Genomic DNA, 26974 nt, shown 5'->3' on the forward strand with positions numbered 1-26974 from the left:
GCGATCGGATCCCTCGGTGAACACACCTTATGTTATTTCATCTTGCTGTGAATAACAAATGCGCACCTACACAGACGCACTAACACATAAGATCAGTAGTAGAAAGGTTTACTATTACTGTCATAATCGGTTTCATATTCAGTTTCCTGTCCGCCCTCAGATCTAAAAAAACTACTGAGGCTAGAGGGTACTTTGGTCATCCACCCTCCAATCATCAAACATACCAAATTGCAACCACCTACCCTCAGTAGTTTTGATTTTATTTAAAGTTGAAGTAGCATTGGATCGTGTACCTGACAGCACTTTCCGGAGCCATGGGAGTCGGGACGTACCGTCACTTTACTGCATCTGGTGAGCAACTGGAAAGCTCCTGCACATTATTCATAGTCATGGTTGATGGTTTGATAAAGCATTATACGTTGTACAAAAAACTCGATTGCGTCGAAGAATCTTCTGCGCTTCTTTTACCTATTGTTAGGTAATTCACTTGGCTGAACTGGGTTGCAGAGCGGAGTCATTGCCTGTGGTGTACTGTTGTGAATGATCTTTATCACTACCATTATTCTCTAAGCCCGTAGTTCTCAACCTTTTTTGGTCCATGCACTCTTTCACTACATGTCAGAATGTCACAGCCCGTCCCCCCACCCCGGGGGAGAGAAAGACCAGCGAAACATTTCAACAGCGTGGACTGACGAACACGAACACTGCGTTTAGCATGTGTTGTCCGACTCATACTCCTAGACCTAGTTTGACCGTGGCAGTCTGTTGTCGCAATCCCCCCCCCCCCCCCTCCCTCACAACTCTGAAATACCTTGTTTGAGTAACAATGTGCAAGATGTAGACAACCACGTCGCAAGCTGTTGCAGTCTTGCAAAAGAGATTAGTGAGTCTTATCATTAATCTTCATGAGTAAGTCTTGTTGCAGATTCCATAATTCCACTTCCTGGTGGTTGGTGATGGTAGGTCTCTCAAGGTGTTGACTGTATGTTTGAGTTATTATAACTTTAATACAGTTTGACAGAGATTTCAAGTTTTTCAATGACTGCAGACTCAAATTAAACTCTGCGGTGAAAAGAGTGCAATCTGATAATATATATATATATAGTATATATATATATATATATATATATATATAATATATATATATATATGATATATATATATGTATATATATATATATATATATATATATATATATATCTATATAATATGTGTGTGTGTGAGATTATGTAAATTATTGCACATTATATTTGTAGTTATATGTACCTGTACTTGCATGCATGCCATTATATATAAATAACAAGTGAAATATTTTTCGTGTAACACATTCTAACTTCGAGTAAGAAATGTCAGAATATAAATGTGCACCGTAAAGTTGACTGTAACTTTTACATTCCAGAGTTTCACTGAAATCAATCAACATTCGTAAAACGGTTCCTTTATGCCCAATTAATAATTTCGCCGCTATCTCCCCATCGCCACGAAACAAACGTTCATTGTGATTACAAAGAACGGCAGAGATTTCATCATACAACGAGCGCGCCAACTTGTCAAAGTAGCTGTGACCACTGTTTCTCGTTGGTTAACTTGTAGTCTCAAATAGTTGTTACGGAATTCTTTTCAATCTCTCTCTCTCTCTCTCTCTCTCTCTCTCTCTCTCTCTCTCTCTCTCTCTCTCTCTCTCTCTCTCTCAAAATGTGAATGCACATAATCGATAAAACAGTAATAAACTAGCTGGAATTGAGCAGATAACATGGATATCACCGAGCGTTGGTACTATCATTTAGGAATGCACTTCCACCCGATCAGTTCAACCTCTCTAGCAAGGGTGCAGTAATCCTTTGTCAGAATAACCGTCGTTCATTTCACTTTTTACAGTAGAGTGAAATTTAGCAACGTACCACTCGTATCACAATTATTCCTATAATGGTAAGTTAAAGCTTGATACATTTTTTTTAGTCTGGCATACCTGCGGGCAGACAGGCTGCTAAATATAAATTGGAGGAACGGATAGAAAAACAGACAGACAAACGGACAGGCCATTTTCAGCAAATGACATATCCCATTACTTAATCATTTTCTTAATGTAGGTGGCATCGAATTTCTAATCCGGGTGATATCGGTGATATGAGATTTCTCGGAAGAGTTTTCCCGAGTTAAATCAAGGTTTGGATGTCTGCCAGCCTCCCTCTAATATTATGAAATATCTACGAGTGACGCGCGTGAATGACTAATGTTGCGAATTCTCTCAGTGGTGAATGAAAATATGAAATATACCCAGTAATCGTATTAAACTGCAAATGAGTTGGGAAAAGTACGGAATCGGAGTGACGCACTCGTGGACGGGTTCGCTAGGGAGCGTTAGCAAAGGTCAAATGAGTAAAATAATAGGTTCAAAGGAAATTGACCCCTTGCATCTAATTATATACCTAACTCACCAAACTCCGTGTAGGGATTATTCATTTTCCATTCATTTATCATTTCGATTTATGTCGGCAGGTGAAGATGAAACAGGATATTCAAAGTTCGTTGAGTGATCTCTTCAACTTTATTTGTGTGGTATTACTTCCAAATGATTATGAATGGCAATTATTAATCTTTTCATAATGATTGCATTTTTAAGCCGTTCAAAATATCGTTGAGTTTCTTTTACTAAAAAGGCAGAATAAGGGAAACTTTAATTATTTTGTGTAATTTTAACTATGTTTTTAATTCGCCTTGTATGCCTCTAATCCTTTTATGAATAACGGAATGAAGTTAAAAAAAGTAGTTTCTTATTTAATAATAGCATGAGTAGGGAAAAGACCCAATTCGGCCTTGGATAAACCCCATAAGCTTGCCTTTATCTTAACCTCACTTACGTTGACCATTAACGACTCCACGGGAAAAGCCACCAAATATTTCACTCTACTCCAGAAAAGAACCCTCATGTCCTCACGAAAGAACTCTTCGGATAGGAGAACCGTGGTTTCGCTCGACCCCTTGAAAATACCCAACCCAATTTTGGGTTATCAATACTTGATTGACATAGCGGGTATCAAGGGGTGGTTGATAAGAAATAACGCGTTAAAAAAAAACAGTTGAATATCTGACCGGGGCATAAACGAGATGCGGGAAAAATAGGTGGTGTGGTGGGGAGGAAGGAACTAGAAGACTTTAATTTAAGGATGAGTTATAGCAGGAAGATGGCCAACTCCTGTCCGCGTGGGCGGAGGGGATGCGGCCGACACATAAGTCACATATCTCAAGACAATCTAAAGAAACTCCTAAAAAGTCCCAAAAGGAAAATAAAAAAAAAATTAAAAAAAACTAGTGTAGATCAATATAGAATTTCCCTTGGTAGATCCTACCACTAAAAATTCAATCTGGACATTTTACAATGGAACTGTGAAGGACTAAGGACCCGTTCAGAAATTCTAAAAGTATTACTGAGTGAGCATAACCCAGGGGTTGTATGTCTTCAAGAAACTAAATTAGGGGATTCAGTATACAATCCAGGTGCAAACTATGAAATCTATAAGATGAGCCCCATTGATGGGGATCGTGCCCATGGCGGTGTTGCAATAATTATTACTAAAGCATTGCAATATCTTACAGTTCCTCTGAACACACAGCTTCAAGCGATTGCTATCCAGGCTACTTTTGACTTTGAAATCACAATCTACTCTCTTTACCTTCCCCCAAGATGCAGGTTCACTCTTGGGAACATTCAAGGTTTAATCAATCAACTTCCTCCTCCTTTTTTACTACTTGGTGATTTTAATTCTCACAATCCACTTTTTTAGATTTTTTAGACACAGAGGGTAGGATCATTGATGACATTATTAATAATACTGATCTTACACTTTTTAATGATGTGGTACTATAACATACCATAATTACACAGGTGGTTCATCTGCTATACACTTGAGCATTTGCTCTACTTTAAAAACAAGTGGCAAAACCCTCCCCACATTAACCTAATCACTCCAGCTGCCAAACTCACCCTCAGTCACACTTTCTTATTTACACAACAAAATACAGCAGGATATTGACCTACACCTGTACAAAAAAAAAAAAAAAAAAAAAAAAAAAAAAAAAGACAACACACATGTACTTACCAACTCCAGATATTCCAGGGCTATCCTGTGCTGTCCGCTGGTGGAGGTCACAGAGATACCAACAACAACAACCAAGAACCACAACCCAATAACACAACAACCAAGGACTACAACCAACAATTCAACAACCAAGGACCACAGCAATACAACAACAAAAAAGGAACAACTACAACCCAACAACACAGCAACCAACCAAGGAACACAACCACAACTCAACAACACAGAAAACAACCAAGGAACACAGCCACAACCCAACAACACAGCAACCAACCTAGGAACACAACCACAACTTCACACATAACAACAAAACTCAACAACACAACAAAAGACCACTGCACCACTGCCCAACACAAAAAACTTACAACAGCACAGGCACAACAACTCTAAGCAAAACAAACACTAACTTAACAACACAAACAACACAACACACTCAGCTGAATATCACTGCTTCTCCAAATGTTGCCAGCACTACTGTCTGTCACCAGCTCTCACCAAAGACTGACTCAAAACTAACTAAAACATAGAACTCTAACAATCAACAGCACCAGCAGACAACCCAGCCAGAACTCACCAACAGCCAATACAGTCGTTAACCATCCAACCACCAATTACTCTTTCTCTCTCTCTCTCTCTCTCTCTCTCTCTCTCTCTCTCTCTCTCTCTCTCTCTCTCTCTCTCACACACACACACACACACACACACACACACACACACACACACAGACGTTGTCAAATGGAACTCCATAACTCCTACATAACTTCTCTCTATCTAGATTTTAATTGGTCCGTAGATGAGTTTCTACATGACAGTGATCACTTTCCCATTCATTTTAAGTTTGTGAGAAATGGCCCCCCTCGAATTATCCTATCAAATGGAAGGAAAAGGAAGCAGATTGGGTAAAATTTTAAGAAGGCATTAACCTATCCCAGGAATTTGAATCCTTCAAATGCCATATAAAGGCTTATGAGTAGTTTGCTTCCGAAATATTGAATAGTGCTGAAAACTCAATACCTAAGACCAAAGGGAAACCACACAGACCTGCTGTTTCTTGGTGGATAAAACCTGTGGTAATTGAGGAAAATTACCAGTCTGCAACGGCAAAATCTATTTACCAACGAGCTATGGCAAAACGGCGAAAATATTTTTTAAAAAGTAAAAAGGGAATCCTGCCTTTTTTATATAAATGGCATAAATTCCAAGACCCCGACCAGATTGATCTGGAAAAAGATTATAATGAGTGGGTTAGGTTAGGTTGGGTTGGGTTAGGTTAGGTTAAGGGAATTAGAATTTTTTCACTCATATTCATATTTATGTGAAATGGTGGTATTTTCATCCGTATAGTATATCCGGAGCCAAAATGGGGTTGGGTATCTTCAAGGAGTCGTGAAATGTTGGTGTTTTTTTCATCCGTACAGTATATCTTCAGCCAAAATGGGGTTGGGTATTTTCAAGGGGTCGAGCGAAACCCGGTTCTCCTATCCGAAGAGTTCTTCATGAGCAATTTTGGGGTTCTTTTCTGAACTAGTGAAATGATTTTGGTGGTTTTCCCGTGGAGTCGTTATGGTCAACGTACATGAGGTTAAGATAAAAGCAAGCTTATGGGGTTTATCGCCTGTGAGTCGAATTGGGGGTCGGGTGTTGAGGTTGAGCCGAAATGGGGTCTTTTTCCCTACTAGCATGTGTCATTGTTTATTCAACACCAGTTCGAAAGTTAATAAAAAGTATTATACTATAGTATGATGCATCAAATGAAATATGTACTAGGGCTAGTTTAAAGCATTTGTTAATATAAATGTTACCATATATATATATATATATATATATATATATATATATATATATATATATATATATATATATATATATATATATATATATATATATATATATATATGTAAGTGTTTACATAATAAAAATATGGAAATGTTAGTCCATATATATAAAAAAAAGTCTAAAACTAAAGAGGTCAACCAGATTGCTTGCAGGAATGTGATCAGACTAGAGACGCTAAAGATGACGTATACAATAAGTATGTAGGCTAAGATAACATGCCGTCACCTGTAGTCATTCAATTGTTTATAAACATTAGTCCAAGCTCCCTGCTTGAAGACAACTACCGCCTACGTGATCTGTAGCGTGTCTCATTTTGATTGTGTGTTCGTATGAACTATGTCATTTGTATGTATGTTCATATGTTCGAATTACTGTCTGTTCCTTCATAACTTGTAACAGAGATGGTAGACAGGCAGAAGAGAGTTAGCTATCGTCATTAGAAGACCTGTACCTCTTTACCTAAGCTTTATCATGTAGAGGAATAGGATTAGCCATCATCATTGGCAGAAGCGATCAAGCTATCGTCATAGAAGACTTGTACAATCATATCTGATCTTCAGCATGTAAAACTTCAAGAATATATATATTTTTTATACTTCGTGTTTTCTACAAGAACTCACTGAACCAACATGAGTTTTAAACACTCGTCGTAATAACCAACAAGATAATACTGACTTCGTAAGTGATCTACAAACCCCCAGACACTCCATTGAATATGGAAGTGCAATACCAACCCGACTTAGCGTATAGATTATCGCAAGTCTAACATTACCTCATAGGGCGCCTTATCATACAGGCACAAGCCCTAATATTGTGGCCAGCGTACCAGAAGAACTCTACAACGTCCTACGAAGAAAAAATCAGAATAATAAATCATGTATCATAAGAAGTCAACGACGACTGGAAGCAGCAGATTCTTCAAGCAACCTAGTATCATCGTTAGTGAGCGACTTCAGAAAACAATAAGAACTCTTCAACGACGACGAAAGCAACAGATTCTTCAACCAACTTAGTATCATCGTTTAGTGAATAACTTCAAGAAACAAACCGAACGTGTCTTTTTGCCCTACGACAACGCAAGCTTTCGTCTCTCATTAGAATCATTCAAGAAAACTCGTTAGTGAGCGTTTCCGGAACTTCAGAAACAACCGAACGCGTCTGCAGCATCGGATCTTTCAAGGCTCGAATCATCGAACAACGCGCGACGGGGGAAACTGAAACCAAACCAGTCATCCGCTAAATAGAGAAGGAGGACCAAGGCCGTTGTGTCGTTATCGGTACACCGTGACTTCCCACAAAAGCAAGCTAAGTAACAATTTTTTATTCATTTGGAGTAACTTTGAGTGTTTCCTTTGCAGGTCGAATTTCGTTATTCCTGTGGCTGAAGTTACGAGACATTCTTAATCTTACTTTTTTACAGAAATTATCTACATCATTGAGATTTCGCTACTGCGAGTTTTTATCTTTGAGTGTCTGTTTCCAGAAGTTCTACTGAAATATCATAATATCATATACTATGTTAATTTTATCATTTTGGGTGATTATTAATCCCTTACGTAACAAATCATATTAAACAGTGAATATGCGTTTACGCAGTGGACTCTTGTATTTATACAGATGCATGGAATAGGGTCGTTAAGCACCGTAGTGCCTAAGAAAACACACACAAAAAACAAGTGGAACACCCCGTACAAATCTATATAAATTAGAGGTAACACTATTTCGGGTCATGACAATAAATGCTCCTTTGCAAGTCCCTCGATCGCAAGTTTTAGCCTTGAGTTTTTTTGAGTTATATAAAAATATCGAACCTCAATGCCTCAACTTAACTTTAAAAATATGGCTGGATTGCAAGGAATAACATGTTCTGTAAAAAACTTTCATCAGGCTAAATGCGCTGACCAGAATCCCGTCACTATTTCAAATTTTAGCAAAGAATGAAGTACAAACAGTTATATTGAATACAGTAGAGATAACTTGTCTTATTAGTAATCGCTCAGTTCCTAATAGTTCGTCATTCATTGCTTTATACGTAACCAGCAACATAATGCTAAAAACACACAATACGTTGCCGATGGTAATAAAGAGAAGGATCCTAATTATTACAAAAAGAAATAGAAACAGTAGCCCGTTCAGAATCAAACAAGCAAACTCGGTGACTGTGTCACCTAGTCAAGCGGTCAAGGTCAGTCAAAACTGCCGACGTTTTCAAAGCAAAGCAAATTCCACACAATAAGCGACTCTAGCAGAGTGGAAAGCGATGTTGGATCTTACATCCCAAATACCTTTTTAAAATTAAAAAGGAATTTTTCCTATGAAACACACGACCGTATAAATTAATCATTAGCAGGTTTTCCGTTTTTTTTGTAATACATAAGTTATTATAAGTAGTGGTGGATAAGCCCGACTGTACGCGCCGTAAAAAATTAGAATATCTGTTTATTCCTTTAGTACACGTATATCCTGTATTTACGGACTCACCGTCGTTTTTTGTTGTTCGAACTTCCCTAATGAGAAGTCCGGATAAGCGAGCGTTTACAGATACCTCTATAGTTTTATAAAATAAAAAACATTGATCTGTATCTAGTGTATTGTAAGATTCATCTAGGGTATACAAAATATTACTTACATCCTGCAAAAATAAGGCGTGTTTATTCAAAGGAAATCCTAAATAAACCCTTCAAACATATTAAAATCCGTTTGAAGAACAAAAATGAGACAGTTTAATCAATAATAACTTATATAAAGGACTATACATTTGTCTCATAAATCGTAACATTGTTCAAATGACCCAACGAATTCTCCTACAACCGCAGTCGCACTTTGCCACGCAAAATCTCGAGAAGCATGCACCCTCGAATGTCTTAGTGCGTGTAAAAAAGACTTTGCTGGGAAATGAAATTTTAATCCTTCCCGACACTCTGAAATATAACGATTTCCGCGAACAAAGCCCTAGACACGGTTGACTAGCAGCAACAAGTTAGATCTAGTGATCCACAAACGTATACATATCGTGGGTACGGAAGTTATAAATATCGCAATTTTTATTGTTGCTAATTTTTAATCCCGCCCAACCAGTCGTAGATGAATCTCTCTGATAATCTATCTAAAGTAATATCCGTAAAGTCATTCAAGCAGAGGTGATTCAGCAGAAATTTTTTTTTTATCTTTTATCTGAATACCAGGAAGTTTTCTCCACTAGCGAGTGATCTTTGAAAAAAAAAAAAAAAAAAAAAACAAAAAAAAAAAAAAAAAAACGGATGTAATTTAACACAAATACGGTCTAAGGACAAACATAAAGCTATTTACGTACCTTTGTATAGATTCTCAATGAAATTTCAAAATAGAGATAAATGACGAAGTTTGAAAAATGTTAGTAATAGGAGTCATTAGGAAATCAAATAAGCCCATATAATCTAAATGTCATACCTTTTAATATATCGGACTTGGCGTATCTGCGTAGATTTCTGTCGCTTATCAGGAAAGGAAACGACTCCGATAGTTTCCAGTGCCATACCGACGACATCTTATCTCTGTTAGGTTAGAATAAATTTTTTTCACCAACTTGGAACCTTACTTAAAATGCTTTACCAGATACCATTACGTAAGTGATTGTACCTCATACACCGTTTTCAGCACACTCAGGGGACATTATCAATTTTTACGCATGCCTCCGGCTTACGTTGCGCCCCAAATTACAATATAGTGTTTGGAGACTTTTATGGGATAACCTACATGCCTATAATGGATGATCTTGTAATCTTTTCTAATACCTTAGAAGTACATTCACATAAGTAGACTAGTGCTACAGAACAAAGACAAATAATCTCAGAGTAAAATATCTAAATGTGAGTTTTTAAAAAACCGAACATGTTTTATCTAGGTTTTATGTGTCTAGTCAAGGTCTTAAAGTAGTCCATGGTAAGGTGCCGGCTATTCATAACTTTCCGGTACTTATTAACGTAAAAGGGGGATACAGCACTTTTTGCGCTGTAGTGGGTTTTTACAATCGTATGCAATATGTAACTCTTCAATCATGACAGCTCCTTTAACAGATCTTACGAAGAAGAGCGTAGATTTATTATGGTCTGAAAAGCATCAACAGGCGTTCGATATCTTAAAGCGGAAAATGCAGCTTACCTAACTTAAAAAATCCCTGATTTAAATAAGGAATTTTTTTTTATTGCAACAGACGCCTCGACAGGGGTAAGAGGGATACTACTTCAGTAATATGATAAACAGTTCTTCCCTATAGCTTTTTATTCACGTAAACTAAAGCCCTCTGAAAGTAAATATGCAGTAATAGGCAAGGAAGGGCTAGGTATCTTTAACTCAATAGTACATTTTAAGTTCATAATCTATGGCTATCCTGATAAAGTCCTTACTGAACATGAGTCCTTTACCGAGTTTTTCAAAGGCTTTAATCACGTCCAAAAGGAACTCGGTGACAAATGATCATTCAGTCTTTGGAGCCAAGATAAGATTATCTACCTGGAAAGCAATTGTCTAGCTGACGCATTATCCCGAAAATCCCGCACCGCCATACAGCAAAGAACCATTAATTATACTAAAAGATATAGAAACATCCGTGCCTATTGTTAAAACCGTATCTAAACAAGAAAATTCCTTAACCCAAGAGATCGCGAGCATTGAATATCTGGGTCGGAGCGCAGAACTGTTACAAACTGAACAAAGCAAGTGTCAACAGCGATAAGCAAAACAATAAACACCAAACAAACAATAAACCTTCGAAACGGAAACAGGGTCGTGGCTAGGCAAACCAATAAACACTTCGAGCAGAAATCCTAAAGCAAAAGTTATTTAAAGTATGTGTATCAGAATAATGTAATCAAATGTAATATTATATGTAGGTCTGTGACGAGGAAAACCCGAAGAACACAGCAGATGACTAACGACCAGGTATTAGTATAATCTCTTTCATACCAATCGTCATAAACTGGTTGCATTCCGTCATCCAGGGTTCCCTACTATGTCACAGAAAGCAAATCACTATTTTACTGGCCTACAATGCTTACATATATAAAAAGCACATAACTGATTGTAACACGTGTCATGAAGACAAGGACACACTAAGACACCTGTCAGTTTAAGGGCCTATCCTGTGCCAAATCAATCCTTGAAAGAATATCGTAGAATTATTAACAGAATTACGAGTCTGACAGAGGGTAATAAACACTTCTTAGTGTTAATAGTTCCTTGACACGTTTATATATTAATAGCACTAAAAACAAACACCCGCAATTGAGTGCGTTACGAATATTTATGAGTGCTAAATCAATAAATATGGATTCAACACATAATAATCTGTGACTCGGGTGGTGTAAATCAATAATAATCTCCTTAACACGTTGTGTGAATTCCTTTCCATTAAGAAAACCAATAATATATTTTATCACCAGAGTCAATCGGTTTGGTAGAATAACTGATAATTAAATAGGAAGTGTCAATGTCTTACGAGTTACAACTCGTGATATTGGATCCGAACTGGATTATAGCGGTTCTCGCGGTTTTAAATACCTTTATCATTTATTATCTTGTATCTATATTGAATTGATGCCGCAAGTAGCCTTATACGGTACGCCGCTAGAACCAATTTTCCACATATTCAGCCCAACCATTAATTTATCAAATATATATATAAAAATATATATAATAAATATATCAAAAAAATAAATAATATGGATACAAGTGGAGTCATATAATACACTCCGTAAGAAGTCGGAAGGGTTACAAATTATAATAAAAAAGGAATCACGATAATATCAATAAGCAAAACGTAACCATTAAATATCCAAATATATATGCGTAAAGATTTGAACTCTAACTTAACGCTTTAGTAATGACAAAAATAAGCTAAAAGTTCAAAAAACACATATCCAAAACCTACTGACATATTGTCTGTCCCGTGATTTATTATTCGTAGTCAATGAAAAAAAAATAATAATAAATAATAATAATAACTATACAATAAAACAAAGAGATTTTAAAGTCAGGAAGTCTAGAAGTGAAAATGTTATCTATGAATAATCCTATATGAATCTTATACAGGGCTAATATATATATAGAATTTGTATGGAAACCTTTTTCAGTTAGTTTCAATAAGGAATATTTAATTTAACTAATCATGCAGTTTTCCAACATGAAACTAATATATTGTTCAATTTTGGTACTGTTTTTTTTCAGACATTCTTCTCATGTGGTCGAGTATTAAAAAACAAAAAATTTATCCTAAAGTCGTATTTATTACAGCAAGTAACGTAACTCTTAGCTGGCTGAGAGCAATCTCCTGCCAAGTGACGACGCCATCATTGCCGTTATCAGCATTTTTGGGTTCCGGTTTTAACCTCAATAATCTGCTTACACAGGCTTCATCTGTGTGTCGTCTCTGCTTGCAAAAGCAGATTGACTGGAGAAAGGCATGCTTAGTTCATGAACTTCACATGTGGTCATAGGTCACATGAACAGGCCACATAAACATATTCTTATCGCCCGTGTGTGTAATGCAATTAGTTAAGAGGACTTGCAATCATTTTAAAATTAATGAAAAAAAAAAGCAAATAGAATTTCTATAACAACAAAATGAATTAATTTTTTTTTCTGAACCTCATAGACATTTTAAAAGAAGTATCCAATATATGTATAAATAGAAATATTTTACTTGTGCAACATTTAGCCTATTACAATTCAAGTAAAACATTCATGGGAAAATGTCATAAAAGTCACATTTTCATGAAAACCCAAAGTTTATATAGAAATTAGTTACATAGTGGGTTTTTTTCGTTGCATCTCCTACCTATTATAATGTTTTAAAAAGTTAACCTCAGAGGATGCGCACGAGAAAATTGAATATGAAACTTTTGTTAGGCACATAGGATCATGATTTTATCACAACTTAATTTCAGTTAGCATAGAGAACTACAGAATCATGATTAATCTTCTCTTTGACTCTTATGTTGCCTGGCAATCTTACAATTAGCTCCGTTTTCACTTCTTTGTCTAGTAACTTACTACCAGTAATATCGAATTTTCTTTGAGATTCGTAATGATATCTATTTATTTGTTATAATTATGGATATTTTTACAGTCATCATAGACCTGGATAGGTTCACTCATTGTTAATGCCATGGATAAAAAGTTTGTACAGCGGACTCTTTTGAATTCCAAAATATCAGCGAATTCATGTGGGTTAAGTCTGGTCTAAATAGCTCTCTTCCCTCCCCTGTATTTGATTGTCGTCTGAATTTACTTTGCCCTTGTGACAAGTATAATTTCACTTGCAGGCTGATTAATGGAACCTGGTTACAGTATCCTGCAGTACGAGAGTTTCACATCGCAACTTCAAAAAAATCGTTCGTCGCAGCGGACGACTACAGTCAAGTAACAACCGCCTACAATGTGAAAGGAATTTCATGGACTTCTTCGACCGACACCGTATCTCGTCGTTAATCTCGTTTTCATGCGGAACGCTCCAGCGACTGTCGGGAATCGACTACGAAAGGGACATACTTCCGACAATTACGACCCGAAGGATATTCAACTCTACTTTGCTGGCGAAGGACTCGTGCTGGGGATGTTTTTTTTATTCATCGCGAACGTAATCGTGTAGCTTAGGATGCAGAGAATAAGTATGAGCGCAAAATGGAACGTTGGAACCCGCCCAGGCAAATTTTCCCCTTGTTTTAACCATTGAAAAAGGCCGTTTCATTGGCTATAGGTGGTTGTCTGGAACTGTGTAATGGACGAAAAGTTGTTCGAACGCTAGTTAAAAGTGAAGTAGTATAACCTCGGTCATGTATCCTATATATATAAAGTATCATGTATCCTATATATAATTGATCATAAATAACAGAATCGATATATATTTTTGCGTGTACGCACTAAGAATTTATATATAAATGATCATAAATAACAGAATCAAAATATATTTTTTGCGTGTACGCACTAGGAATCTATATATAAATGATCATAAATAACGGAATCGAAATATATCTTTGCGTGTACGCAATAGGAATCTATTTAAGTGCATATATATTATCATAAATTATATGAATCCATATACATATGTATAACAGATCATGTAGCCTATAATCAATCTGTTAACTTTTATCTTACCAATATCTGCAGTTATTTATGAGTTAGTATATGAATTAATGATCAGATATATAACATTTAGCATAAAAATCAACGAATCAATCAGCATAAACATTAATAATTTTATCAATTCATATATGAAATTTTTTATCAGTTAAAATATGATTTTTATCATGTTAATCTTCATTCTATGCAATTATCAGAGTACATTAGTATTTTCTGTAGCATAAGTATCTTAAAGAGATGAAGTGAAAAACTGTATCATTATATATCACGTGATCACTATTATTTACCAATATCATTGTTTTATATTTTTATTACTTGAATCAATCATTGTACACCATGAATTTTTATTTACTTATATATATATATATATATTCACATAGTGTCTGTATCACACTCCTATAAGTCAAATGCAAGTCAAGTTTGAGTAATATTCAGTAGTTGGTTTTGGTAGCTGACCGAGCTGATGTAAGTGTTTACATAATAAAAATATGGAATGTTAGTCCATATATATAAAATGTCTAAAACTAAAGAGGTCAACCAGATTGCTTGCAGGAATGTGATCAGACTAGAGACGCTAAAGATGACGTATACAATAAGTATGTAGGCTAAGATAACATGCCGTCACCTGTAGTCATTCAATTGTTTATAAACATTGTAGTCCAAGCTCCCTGCTTGAGACAACTACCGCCTACGTGATCTGTAGCGTGTCTCATTTTGATTGTGTGTTCGTATGAAACTATGTCATTTGTATGTATGTTCATATGTTCGAATTACTGTCTGTTCCTTCATAACTTGTAACAGAGATGGTAGACAGGCAGAAGAGAGTTAGCTATCGTCATTAGAAGACCTGTACCTCTTTACCTAAGCTTTATCATGTAGAGGAATAGGATTAGCCATCATCATTGGCAGAAGCGATCAAGCTATCGTCATAGAAGACTTGTACAATCATATCTGATCTTCAGCATGTAAAACTTCAAGAATATATATATTTTTTATACTTCGTGTTTCTACAAGAACCTCACTGAACCAACATGAGTTTAACACATCGTCGTATAACCAACAAGATAATACTGAACTTCTGTAAGAAAATGCTCTACAAACCCCCAGACACTCCATTGAATATGGAAGTGCAATACCAACCGACTTAGCGTATAGATTATCGCAAGTCTAACATTACCTCATAGGGCGCCTTATCATACAGGCACAAGCCTAATATATATATATATATATATATATATATATATATATATATTATATATATATATATTATAATATATACGTATATATATATAAATTTCATAGATATATGTTTTTATATATATATATATATATATATATATATATATATATATATATTTACACACACATAGTTGGTGAAACACCACTCTATTTGACTGTAGAATTGAGCATGTTTTAATTTTTTTGGTGTACTAAATTTAGGTTATGGTTCTGTTCGATTATTTTGTGTTTCCCCTGAGGATATATAAACTTTCTTAAATTAGTGTCATTTTTATTTGATCCTTGAAGTACTAAATATGAATATTAACTGCGAAAACCACTTCACGTTAAGTTAGGAATATAATGTTTGCAATTTGTGCCTGAGGGTTTGAAAATCTTGCACGCTTCCCGAGTAAGCTGGAGGTCGGATCACGCCTTGTTAATAATCGTGCGTCATGGTCAACTTTGAGTAGACTGTGCTTAAATGTTGATTTCAGAATAAGTTTCAGGAACCCATCCATAATGCAAACATTTTCTCGCTTTATATATGGTTTAGAAGTTTACTTACCCAAATTTTCATTTTGTCCCGAGGGTCCATGAGTCCTGTCATCCAATGTGGTTCTCGTAAATCCTTGTACAAATACATAACATATTCTTTCCATACTTAAGTAAAAACCTACGACCATTACCTCTGTTCAATGGTGCGTAGCAGAGTCTCTAAACTATTCAGTTCCATATGAGTACTCCCCCATTATTTGTATTTTCTTTTATATTTCTTTGACTTATTGTTTTAGTGCAAAGATATTTTTGTTCAAGATCTCTACTTTTTTTTATTTGTAATTGAAATTTGCATAGTCCTCTCAGCTGAAATAGGTGTAGAGATAATTAGATTTAAGTTCATTTTTACTGTCCTTGTTGGTTGAATGTTCTGTGTAGCTACTACAGAAAACGTATACAAGTGCTGAGGCTCACTTTATCTAAAAAATCCCACACGAGAATGCATGCCTGATACGCTCTCTCTCTCTCTCTCTCTCTTATGTTGCTGGGTTCCCTTCACTCTTTAGTACTTATCCACCAAATATCTGTTCTTATATATATATATATATATATATATATATATATATATATATATATATATATAAAGATATATGCCTCGAAGGAAAAATAAACGAAGGAGTATCTTCGAGACCTTTCGACGTTAAACGTCCTTTGCTAAGCAGAAACTGACATACATGAGGAAAAAGACAATACAAGGTCTCGCACATACTCCTTCGTTTATTTTTCCTTCGTGGCATATATCTTTATTTATGGATTTATCACGTTCCTAAGCTTTCGTGATTCAGTTATACATACATACATACATATATATATATATATATATATATATATATATATATATATATATATATATATATATATATAAACTGTAACCAGCTCCCTTCTCGCAGAGCATTACGGAAGGGAAATTCATCAAAGACTAAACCTGTCTTTAATTTTCCAGAAACTAAAGCTCAGCTGACAGATCCTATTAACCATCGAGAAAAATAACAGGATTCCTTCCTCATCAAGTCCAACCGCTTCTCTCGTTTACAAATTCTCAGCGAAGTAAGGGCTGGGAGATATTTCCAGCTATTCATTGTTAAGGAACTTTATTTCCACGCCTCTTGAAGATAATGTTCACGGGATTCCTGGCAAATATGAATGTGAATATATTCATAAGTCTGAATCATTATCACGTTACCGTGATTTATATACAAGCGTTAAACGACATTTGTAGCTTAAGCATTGTGGTTCTAATCACATCTGAAGCCCTCTTCAAATGACCTTGCATTAGATATTACACAGGAGCTCAGTTGATACAAGGAGTGTTTTACTGGCTATCAGTTCTTGGATGCGGAGTTCATAAGGCGCCAAAGAGCGTTCATCCAAAATTATGCAGTCTCTTACCTAGTTTCCATAACTCTTGTGATATATCTTTGTTGTCACAGTTCTTAATTAAAGCAGCTTCCAGTACTATTATTTGCAACAACTAATGCCTCCGTAAACAATTTGTGAAGCATGTCAGTTTATGCTTAGGCTATAGTATATTCACATCAACCGTTCATTTGATAGTCTTGGCCAGTCCCTTACGACGCTCCTGATTGGCTGTTGATAAGCCAATCACAGGGCTGGAAACTCTCAGTCTCTCTCGAGAGTTCACATAGGCAGGATGTATGTTCCACTGAGGGATACTTTTGAAAGACGTATCCCTCAGGAGAGGTCGAACAAGATCCTACCCATGTGAACTCTCGAGAGAGACTGAGAATCCCCAGCCCTGTGATTTTCTTATCAACAGCCAATCAGGAGCTTCATAAAGGACTGGCCTAGACATCAAATGCACGGTCGATGTGAATCTACTATAGTACTATTGATATGATTAAAAATGATACTATTTTCATGTTCATATCTTACCGACTGTTGGTGTTCCATTTTCCTGAGGCTAAACACCTTGAAGCTTGATTATTCCCTTTGCAAGGTATCGTGCAAAGCGATTTCTTCGTATGTTCCTTTTGCTTGAAAATATTGGTGGCGTAGAATCCGAGGATATTTGGGTGGATAAAGGCGAAAGTGATCTTCTTGGTCCCATCTAAGTACTGGAGGTACTGGACTGTGAATGTATTATTACAAAACGAGTCAGGAACCAGCTGACTTGTACCTGTTTCTTCAAAGTCAGATCCCATTTACATGTTCACCATTTTTGGAGAAGTAATAAAGCAAACCTCCATTTTGAGGAGGAGGAGCTTTTGTAGGCCTGGGAGGCTTAGCTCTTCCACACACATACAGAGAATGCTTACTGGTAGAGCAAATGGACCAACCATCCCACCCCTTACACGCACACTTTCTTTATACTCCTGGCTTGTATGCTTTCTCACACTTCCGGAATATCGTGATTTAGATGGCTTGAATATCATATACACTATATGTATGTATGTATATATGTATACATATTAATATATGTGGATAAATTCTTCTGTTAAAAAAGGATGCGTTTCAAGTATAAAAGGCCCTTAAAATTAAGGACTATGTTTCGGTGGACTAACTTCCTATCAAGTACTTGATAAGGGTGGAAGTTATTCCACCGAAATATAGTCCTTAGTTTGAAATCAGAGTGTTTTAATGGGCCTTTTATACTTGAGATATTAATATAGGTATATATATTACTTTCCTTAATAAACGCTCCATTGGAGGACGAAACTTTTGGGTATTTTCTGAGATGTACCATTTTCATTTTCCTATGTGGAATACAACTGAATTTATATATATCTATAGTCTGGGAAAGGAACACATACCTCCATTATTCAGAATAACAATTTTGATACGTGTTTAGGATACTCTGAATAAAAATATTCGTTCATCAGTTTTTGCGAGTTCATGTTTATAGTAAACTTGCCTTGTAAACAAGCTGCATTGAAACCAATTATATGTTCAAAAATTTATAATGGTGATCATTACACATAATTATTATGAAGTATGAAACATAGGGCTTTGAGGGTTCTCATGAAAATATAAACTAGTTGTCGACACACAGACATATTTTGAGGAAACCCCAACATTTGAATGATTATACGATCAGATATATCATCAGGAATAAATGCTATGGAGAGGAAGAGAAGTGATGGAGATGGGAAGGAGAGAAAGGAATGTGTGATGGAAATTACTAAGAAAACGAGATAATAATAATAATCATATCACCAAGGTGACGGGGATTATTATAATAACAGTAAATAATTAAACTGCTTTGTCAAGACAAGATTACGCTCACATCTAGAGTCTAATAATCAAATTGATGATTTTGGTTGAGATGTAGACAAAATCGTTTAGATATCTCTGTTACACTAACCTATTTCATTTTTAAAGCACATGCGAATAACAAAAATAGAATACTTAACATAGAGCTCCAAGATCAATGTGGGTTTAGTGAGTATTTAGATGTCTGTTACTCGAAGTAAGACAGCAGGATCTATTTCGCTATATTCTTTGTAAAATATTCTCTCTAAATGCTTAATAATAATAATAATAATAATAATAATAATAATAATAATAATAATAATAATAATAGTAACTGATGTCGCAATACCATGTGGCACCACAGTTGAAGAGAAAGTAAGGGAAAAAATGGATAAGTATCAAGACCTGAAAATAGAAATAAGAGGGATACGGGATATGCCGGTGGAAATTGTACCCATAAGGATCTCTAGACACGATCCCAAGATCCCTGAAAAGGAACCTTGAAAAACTGGAGGCTGAAGTAGCTCCAGGACTCATGCAGAAGAGAGTGCTCCTAGAAACTGCACACATAGTCAGAAAAGTGATGGACTCCTAAGGAGGCAGGATGCAACCCGGAACCCCACACTATAAATACCACCCAGTAGAATTGGAGGACTGTGTTAGACAAAATAATAATAAAAATAATAATAATAATAATAATAATAATAATAATAATAATAATATTAATTAATTATTAGTTATTTTATTATTATTATTAAAATTGCTTTATTATAATAATAAACGGAGAGTGATGGACTCCTAAGAGGCAGGATGCAACCCGGCCAACCCACACTATAAATACCACCCAGTCGAATTGGAGGACTGTGATAGAAAAAAAAAAATTATAATAATAAATAATATTTTATTAAAAATAATGGTAGAATTCACAGAATTGGTTCTATACAAAATTCTTTCAATTCTCCTCATGAATTGTCTTTCTGGTATTACAAAGCAGCTGTCCGAAATTGGACAGCCGCTTTGTAATACCAGTGTGCCAGAAAGACAAATCATAAGGAGAATTGAAAGAATTTTTGTATAGAATCAACTCTGTGAAATCTACCATTATTTTTTCTAAAACATGTTTGAAAGAAGGTCTGTTTCCATCATACACACTAATAATAATAATAATAATAATAATAATAATAATAATAATAATAATAATAATATAATAATAATAATAATAATAATAATAATAATAATAATAGTGTCTATAAGGCAAAAAGATAAAATATTTTGAATACTAATTATCCCTTTGTCTTTTTTAAGCAAAATTGAAGTGATACACGATTTTCCCTAAACGGAGGCATAAGGGACAACGTGAGCTCCATGAAAGAGGCTACAGCGAAGTTATCTCCCCCATCGAAGTGGCTGACCAATTGGGCGCTTTCGATTCCCCTCTGCGTCGTCTTCGTCAGAGGTCAAGTGAAACCTCCTCTCCATGGAACCCTGTGGCTTAGTTAGGAACGTCCGGGGATTGTGTAAAGTGACCCAGAGGCTCAAAGCCTTCTTGACCACAGGGTCCTCTCCGCCAATTCTGCTCGGGAGTCCGCTTAGAGTCACGACTTCCTCGGCTCTTTTGGAGGGAGGGCTTCGTCTCTCGAAGGTGTCGTCGTCGTCGTTGGTCGGGAAATAGTTGAAAGGTTCTAAGCCTCCCAGGAATGCGTAGCTATTGGGGGCATCCCTGAGAAACCCGTTATTTTTCATTCTCGTCGTGGTTGGCTGATGGCGGATGCCTGACGGAAGTAGTCTCTGCAGGTGCCATGAAGTTGGGGTATTGGGTATTCCATCGGATGCAGCAGGTTCTAAGTGGCGTTGCGATTCTGTATAGAACCGTGGGCACGGTTCGTAGGGCCACCCACACGAATGCACCGAGTGCCAGCCTAGGCCTAAGGTCAGGGCGACCAACCATAGTGGTGACATCCTTATCCTGAAATAGAAAAAAATATTATTAGAATTGATACACGAGCTTCTGCTCTGAAACATCATTTGACAGAGATTCACGATGAAGGCCCAATAGAATCTCTCTCTCTCTCTCTCTCTCTCTCTCTCTCTCTCTCTCTCTCTCTCTCTCTCTCTCTCTCTCTAACCTTCAGTTCTGAATTATTATCTAGAATTACCTAAAAAGATTCACGACAAAGCGACAACAGAATCCTTCTCACTCTCTCTCTCGCTCTCTCTCTCTCTCTCTCTCTCTCTCTCTCTCTAAGCTTCAGTTCTGAAATATATAACAGATCTTAAAAGATTCAAGACGAAGCCAGAACAGAATCTCTCTCTCTCTCTCTCTCTCTCTCTCTCTCTCTCTCTCTCTCTGAAAATATAATGTGACAATTACCGGAGGATTATAAGATGGAAAAAATGCATCATCCTTTGCCTCGACTTACTTAACTATAAGCCTTGACCTTCAGTTCTGAATTATCATCTAAAATGATCTAAAAAGCCTCACGACTAAGCCAAAATGGAACTCTTCTCTCTCTCTCTCTCTTCTTCTATCTCCCTCGTTCGGTCGTCTCGGTCTTCTCTCTCTCTCTCTATGTTTCAAGAATCACGTGAAGATCTCGTCTACGAAAAAGCAATGAGATCTACATACAAATGAGAGAGAAGATGCACTGGACGTGTTTCCTCATTTGTCCCACGTGCGCCAAGGGGAAGTGGGGACGATCGAGTTCCATGTTCTCAAAAACTGTATCTCGGAAATGAAGAACCAAATACGAGAGTTTTACAATAGAAACCGTTTCCTTTACTTGAGTAGGGACGGTTGAAAAATGAAGATGCCTGTGGCCGTTGGGGCTATAAATTCTTTTTATAATCTTCCCACGTGTGGAAAGTACTCGCGTCATTTGTGAGCTACATCGTACGGATTGTCGTATTTTTTTTTCTAATAGCGTCTCAACATATACATACATTTAGGTGGAAAGTATTATTCATCCATAAAGGAATCAAACGTTTTCGTGAAGCCCTGTCGTAGAAGAGAGAGAGAGAGAGAGAGAGAGAGAGAGAGAGAGAGAGAGAGAGAGAGAGAGAGATTTACAAGAACATCGTGATTTTTTTTTATATGGTAACTCTGTTTAGCAGCATCCCTTCATGCAGGTTTCATTCCAAATTGTGTTATGTAAAGAGGAGGTATTTTTGGAAGGCGGAAAAGAATATGACCCTTGCTGCAGAAGTGAAAAAAATTTTTTTTTACTTCTGTCAGTCTGTTTATCCGTTCACACATACACACACACACTTTATATATACATATACATACATACACACACACACACACACACACACACACACACATATATATATATATATATATATATATATATATATATATATATATATATATATATATATATATATATATATATGAATATATATATAATATATATAATTTACATATATTTTTATATACATTATAATACATATATGCATATATATGCATGTATTATCATATATATAAATATGCATTATATACACATTATACATACATACATATATATATATATATATATATATATATATATATATATATATATATATATATATATATATTAAAAGGAGAGAATAAATATTTTATACTGTATATTTACTGTCAAAGGCTCATACAAATCTATTGCTTCTATCCATGCATTCTTCCACTATCCATCCTACCATTTATTACTTAATCTTCCTGTTTTTAACTTACCAACACAACCCTACTCTTGCTCATATTGACTTTCAACTTTCTCCTTTTGCAAATACTTTCAAGGTCTTTCCCTCGTCTCTGCAGAGTCTCTTTACATTTCCACATTAGCACCACCTCATCTGTCAATATCACCCATTCCATACTTTTTACATGATATATCTTCCCCATCCACAATTTTTCACTTACACCTACTGTCCTCTCTATAACTTTTCACGTCACTCCATCACTAAAATATCAAACAGGCATGGCGACATATCGTAAAGTTGTGTCAACCCTTTCATTCTGGATCCTGTATTTCTTTTGTCTTGCAAAACCTAAGTTGCAGTAGAATTTTCAAAGGAAACCGACGATGCAACAGCTTAGAAGACATGGACAACGAATGTCACTTATGGCCTATTCAAGATCCAGTAAGTCTCTGCTTAACTCCTCTTCTTCTTCGTTCCCAACGTTATCCCTACATTAAGGGGTCGGTTGCCTGAAACACCTTCTCCACTGCCTTCTATCAAAGGCATGATCAGGCATAGTTTATTGCTTGGCAAAGGGGGTTTTTACGACCGCATGCCCTTGCTGTCATCAACAACAGTAATTGGCAGTGGGCCTACCCTTTTACTCAAAAGTAAGACTGCAAGGCACCAGTTTCCACAGTTATTGGCAGCGGGCCCAGCCTTTTACTCAAAAGTACTACTGTAAGGCAGCAGTTTCCACAGTTACTGGCAGTGGGCCTAGCCTTCTACTCAAAAGTAAGACTGCAAGGGCATCAGTTTCCACAGTTATTGGCAGTGGGCCTAGCCTTTTACTCAAAAGTACCACTGAAAGGCAGCAGTTTCTACAGTTATTGGCAGCGGGTAGTTTTACCTACGAAAGTAGACTGCAAGGCACCAGTTTCCACGTTTTATTGGCAGTGGGCCTAGCCTTTTACTCAAAAGTACCACTGAAAGGCAGCAGTTTCCACAGTTATTGGCAGCGGGCCTAGCCTTTTACTCAAAAGTAAGACTGCAAGACGGCAGCTGTCCTTTTAGTCGCCTTTTACGACACGCAGGGCCTACGGTGATAGTATTCTTACACCCCTACCATAGGATCAGTAAGTCTCCTCTTAACTGTTGAGTTCTAAATTCAGTCCACGTTTAGGTATTACTATAATAAAACTATCCTGCGAGACTTCCTTATGTTTAACAGTGAAAATCATAAAACACGTTTTAGCTGGGTGAATCCGCCATCGTCTTAAATTATAACGGAAGCTGCTGTCTCTCTCTTTGTCTGGTTCTTTATTTAGCAGAGAGAGCCTTGCAACTCTGCTCCGGTTATCGTCAAAAATGTGAAAGTTTGGTCCCTTACCTCATCTGCATAAATCAGACTTCTTCGGCTAACTATTTTTGAATCCGGGATGAAGGCTACCATTGACCTATATGATCGATCAAGCGTACTAACGGGGACAAGTTTCTATTTACATATATTTCATATTTTTATTGGTAGTCTATCCGTTTTCTGTATTATTATGATTTTTTTTTTCTCACTTGGATTCTAAATACCTGTTTTTCTTTATATATCTTCTTAGCACTTTTCGACTTTTATGCATCGGTTTGTGTGTATTTCTGCACGAGTTTAGTAGCAAGCATGCACTAGAAAAACAGTAGGGGATTATAGTAATACAAGGCGTGATCCGACCTCCAGCTTACTCGGGGGCGTGTGGTAAAATCAACGGTCAAATAGCGCGTTGTTTCACGAACGTCAGTTAAAATAGATATGCTATATTTTACTAGAAATAACTGTTCTGTGCTGGTTAACATGACCATTATTTGTTTTTTACATTTTCATTCCAATAAATAAATCATAAACTATCCTTAAATTCCTGTGTCTTTATAATCAATGCGAATCACCTTTTGCAGACCTTTTCAGGCTTTTCCTTAAGGCTTGCCTACGCCCCCAACAACAACAACACAGTAATTTGTAGGCTTACTACCCGAGTAAGCGATAAAAGTGGACAGACTTGAAAATTCAAATCTGCCGGAAGGAGGTCTCCTTCCATCCCACTCGTCATGTTTGTGGTGGGCTGGGATGACAGTTATTCCCCTGACATGTGGACATGTGTCTTCTGTTTTAATACTAACTTTAATTAAGGATTGTAACAGTATTGCTTTGTTTGAAAGATAAATGATTTAGAAGTTGACCTATTCTTTTCTATCAAAACTCACTGGATTAAAATTATTTAGAAAATCTTGGAAATTAAGTCGATAAAATCACTTGTTGAAAGATAATCCTTACGACCATATTCTGTAAGGTCCACTTACAAATTCTGAGATTATAAAAATTCTAAGAGCTCATTTACATCTGGTAAAAGTCCATATTGTCATTCTCCAGTCCACAAGTTATGTATGTTTCCAAGACTTGAAAACATGCCAATAGAGGTAGACCAATACCTTGGGCTAAAAGAAAAAAAAAATTTTTTTGGTTTTCCTTAGCGATTACTTTCTTGAATGGCAAGACTACTGTGAAATCTAGTACGGTAATGGAATTTTACATTTCACTTAAAACAGACTTAATAGATGCGCCGAATATTTTAAAATCCATGAAAGTAGTAGATCAGCTCGCTTAGGTCCAAAAGCTTCACCATCTTTTTATGCCGTCATTTGATAACGGTGGGCAAATAAAATACAAGAGGGGAAGATCCATATTTTTTACTAATTGTCTTCTTGAAGTCCCTTAGGTTTAAGAGATAGTGAATATTACTATGAATATTGTATTATCTAATAGACCAGCGCTCTCCATTATACTGGTTTAGCCCTCGCTATTATTTCTCAACGTCAGCTTCGAAGGGCGCTGTGTAAGGTTTAAAATTATGAACGCAGCTAGACCCACTAGTTTGATCTGAAAGCCATCCCTATGGTTTTTCTATTTTCGAGCTCACTGATATTTAGAGAGTAACATTCTGGCCGTTCTAGCTCCATGTAGATATATTCAAGTGCAAAATAAGAATCCTCTTTAACGAGATAATCAGTACGTAAATAATGGTATCGTTCGGTATCTGAACGAATTGTTCGAATTCGGCACAAAAACGATCATAAATCAACCCAACTTGGAACTTACCTAAGTTTAATTGAAACTTAATTGGCAAAAGAAGTTCAATATTCCATCAAAACACTCTTAATTGACATGAATTTGGCAAAAATCTGGGACCGAATTGGCCCAAAGTCGGACCATATACGTAGATTTTATAGGGGATGGCTTCTAGCCGGGTGACGATTTGATTCGGATACGCCGATATAGGGCTAAGTAGAAAGACCTCGATATCCTCCAAAAAATTTTTCCAAAAACTGCTTCTTTGAAGCCGTAGCTGGTCACCCGGCCACCACCATCTCGTCAACAGGTGGTAATCTTGCTGAAGTTGACGTGCACGTGTCCTCAAGATGAATGACAATGGCTTGACTCGATTCTGGTCTATAAATCTTCTTGATTTGTTGAAGGATCTTGCGGCTTTAGGAGACGACTTGACGATCTGCCTCGCTTGCTTACTTGATCAACAAGTCGTTGTTACTGTGTGGGTGTCAGTCGATTTTACCGTGTGTTGTGTCAGTGATATTGTTAGAATATGTCATTTCCCTATTATTATTACTATTATTATTAGTAGCAGTAGTAGTAGTAATTCACCAATAAACAGCTCCTATTTGTTACTTTATGTTCAGCCTCATATTACTTTACTTTTCAGTTATAATTTCGTTCTGTGCATTGCAACTAACAGAGGACTTATATTCCCTCTTTTCTCTTTCTCTATAAGAAAAAAGCGATTCTCAAGTTGAAGTCATAGTATTTATGCTTCTTTATTTCCCAGTTACTATCGGTTCTTTTTAGACGTTAGCTATTAAACGGATTTTATCAAGTTTCTCTCTCTTTTTTTTTATTCCTTTTCTTCCAGTCTTCCTTTAATTCTGAGTTTTCGCAGCGTATGGATTTTCATACTATAAATTCTCAGCAAGTTGGCAGTGTTTTCTAATCCGTTTGCTTCTTGATAACTCCCTCGAAGTTCATGTGAATAACAAAGCCCAATACATTAACACACGATAGCGCCTCAGTGGTGTGATCGGTATGGTCTTGGCCTGCCACCTCGGTGGCCGCAAGTTCGATTCTCGGGCATTCCATTGAGGTGTGAGAGATGTGTATTTCTGGTGATAGAAGTTCGTGACTCTCGACGTAGCTCGGAAGTCACGTAAAGCCGTTGGACCCGTTGCTAAAT

The sequence above is a fragment of the Macrobrachium nipponense genome, chromosome 35 (genome assembly GCF_015104395.2).
Source record: "Macrobrachium nipponense isolate FS-2020 chromosome 35, ASM1510439v2, whole genome shotgun sequence".
Classification (NCBI taxonomy): Eukaryota; Metazoa; Arthropoda; class Malacostraca; order Decapoda; family Palaemonidae; genus Macrobrachium; species Macrobrachium nipponense.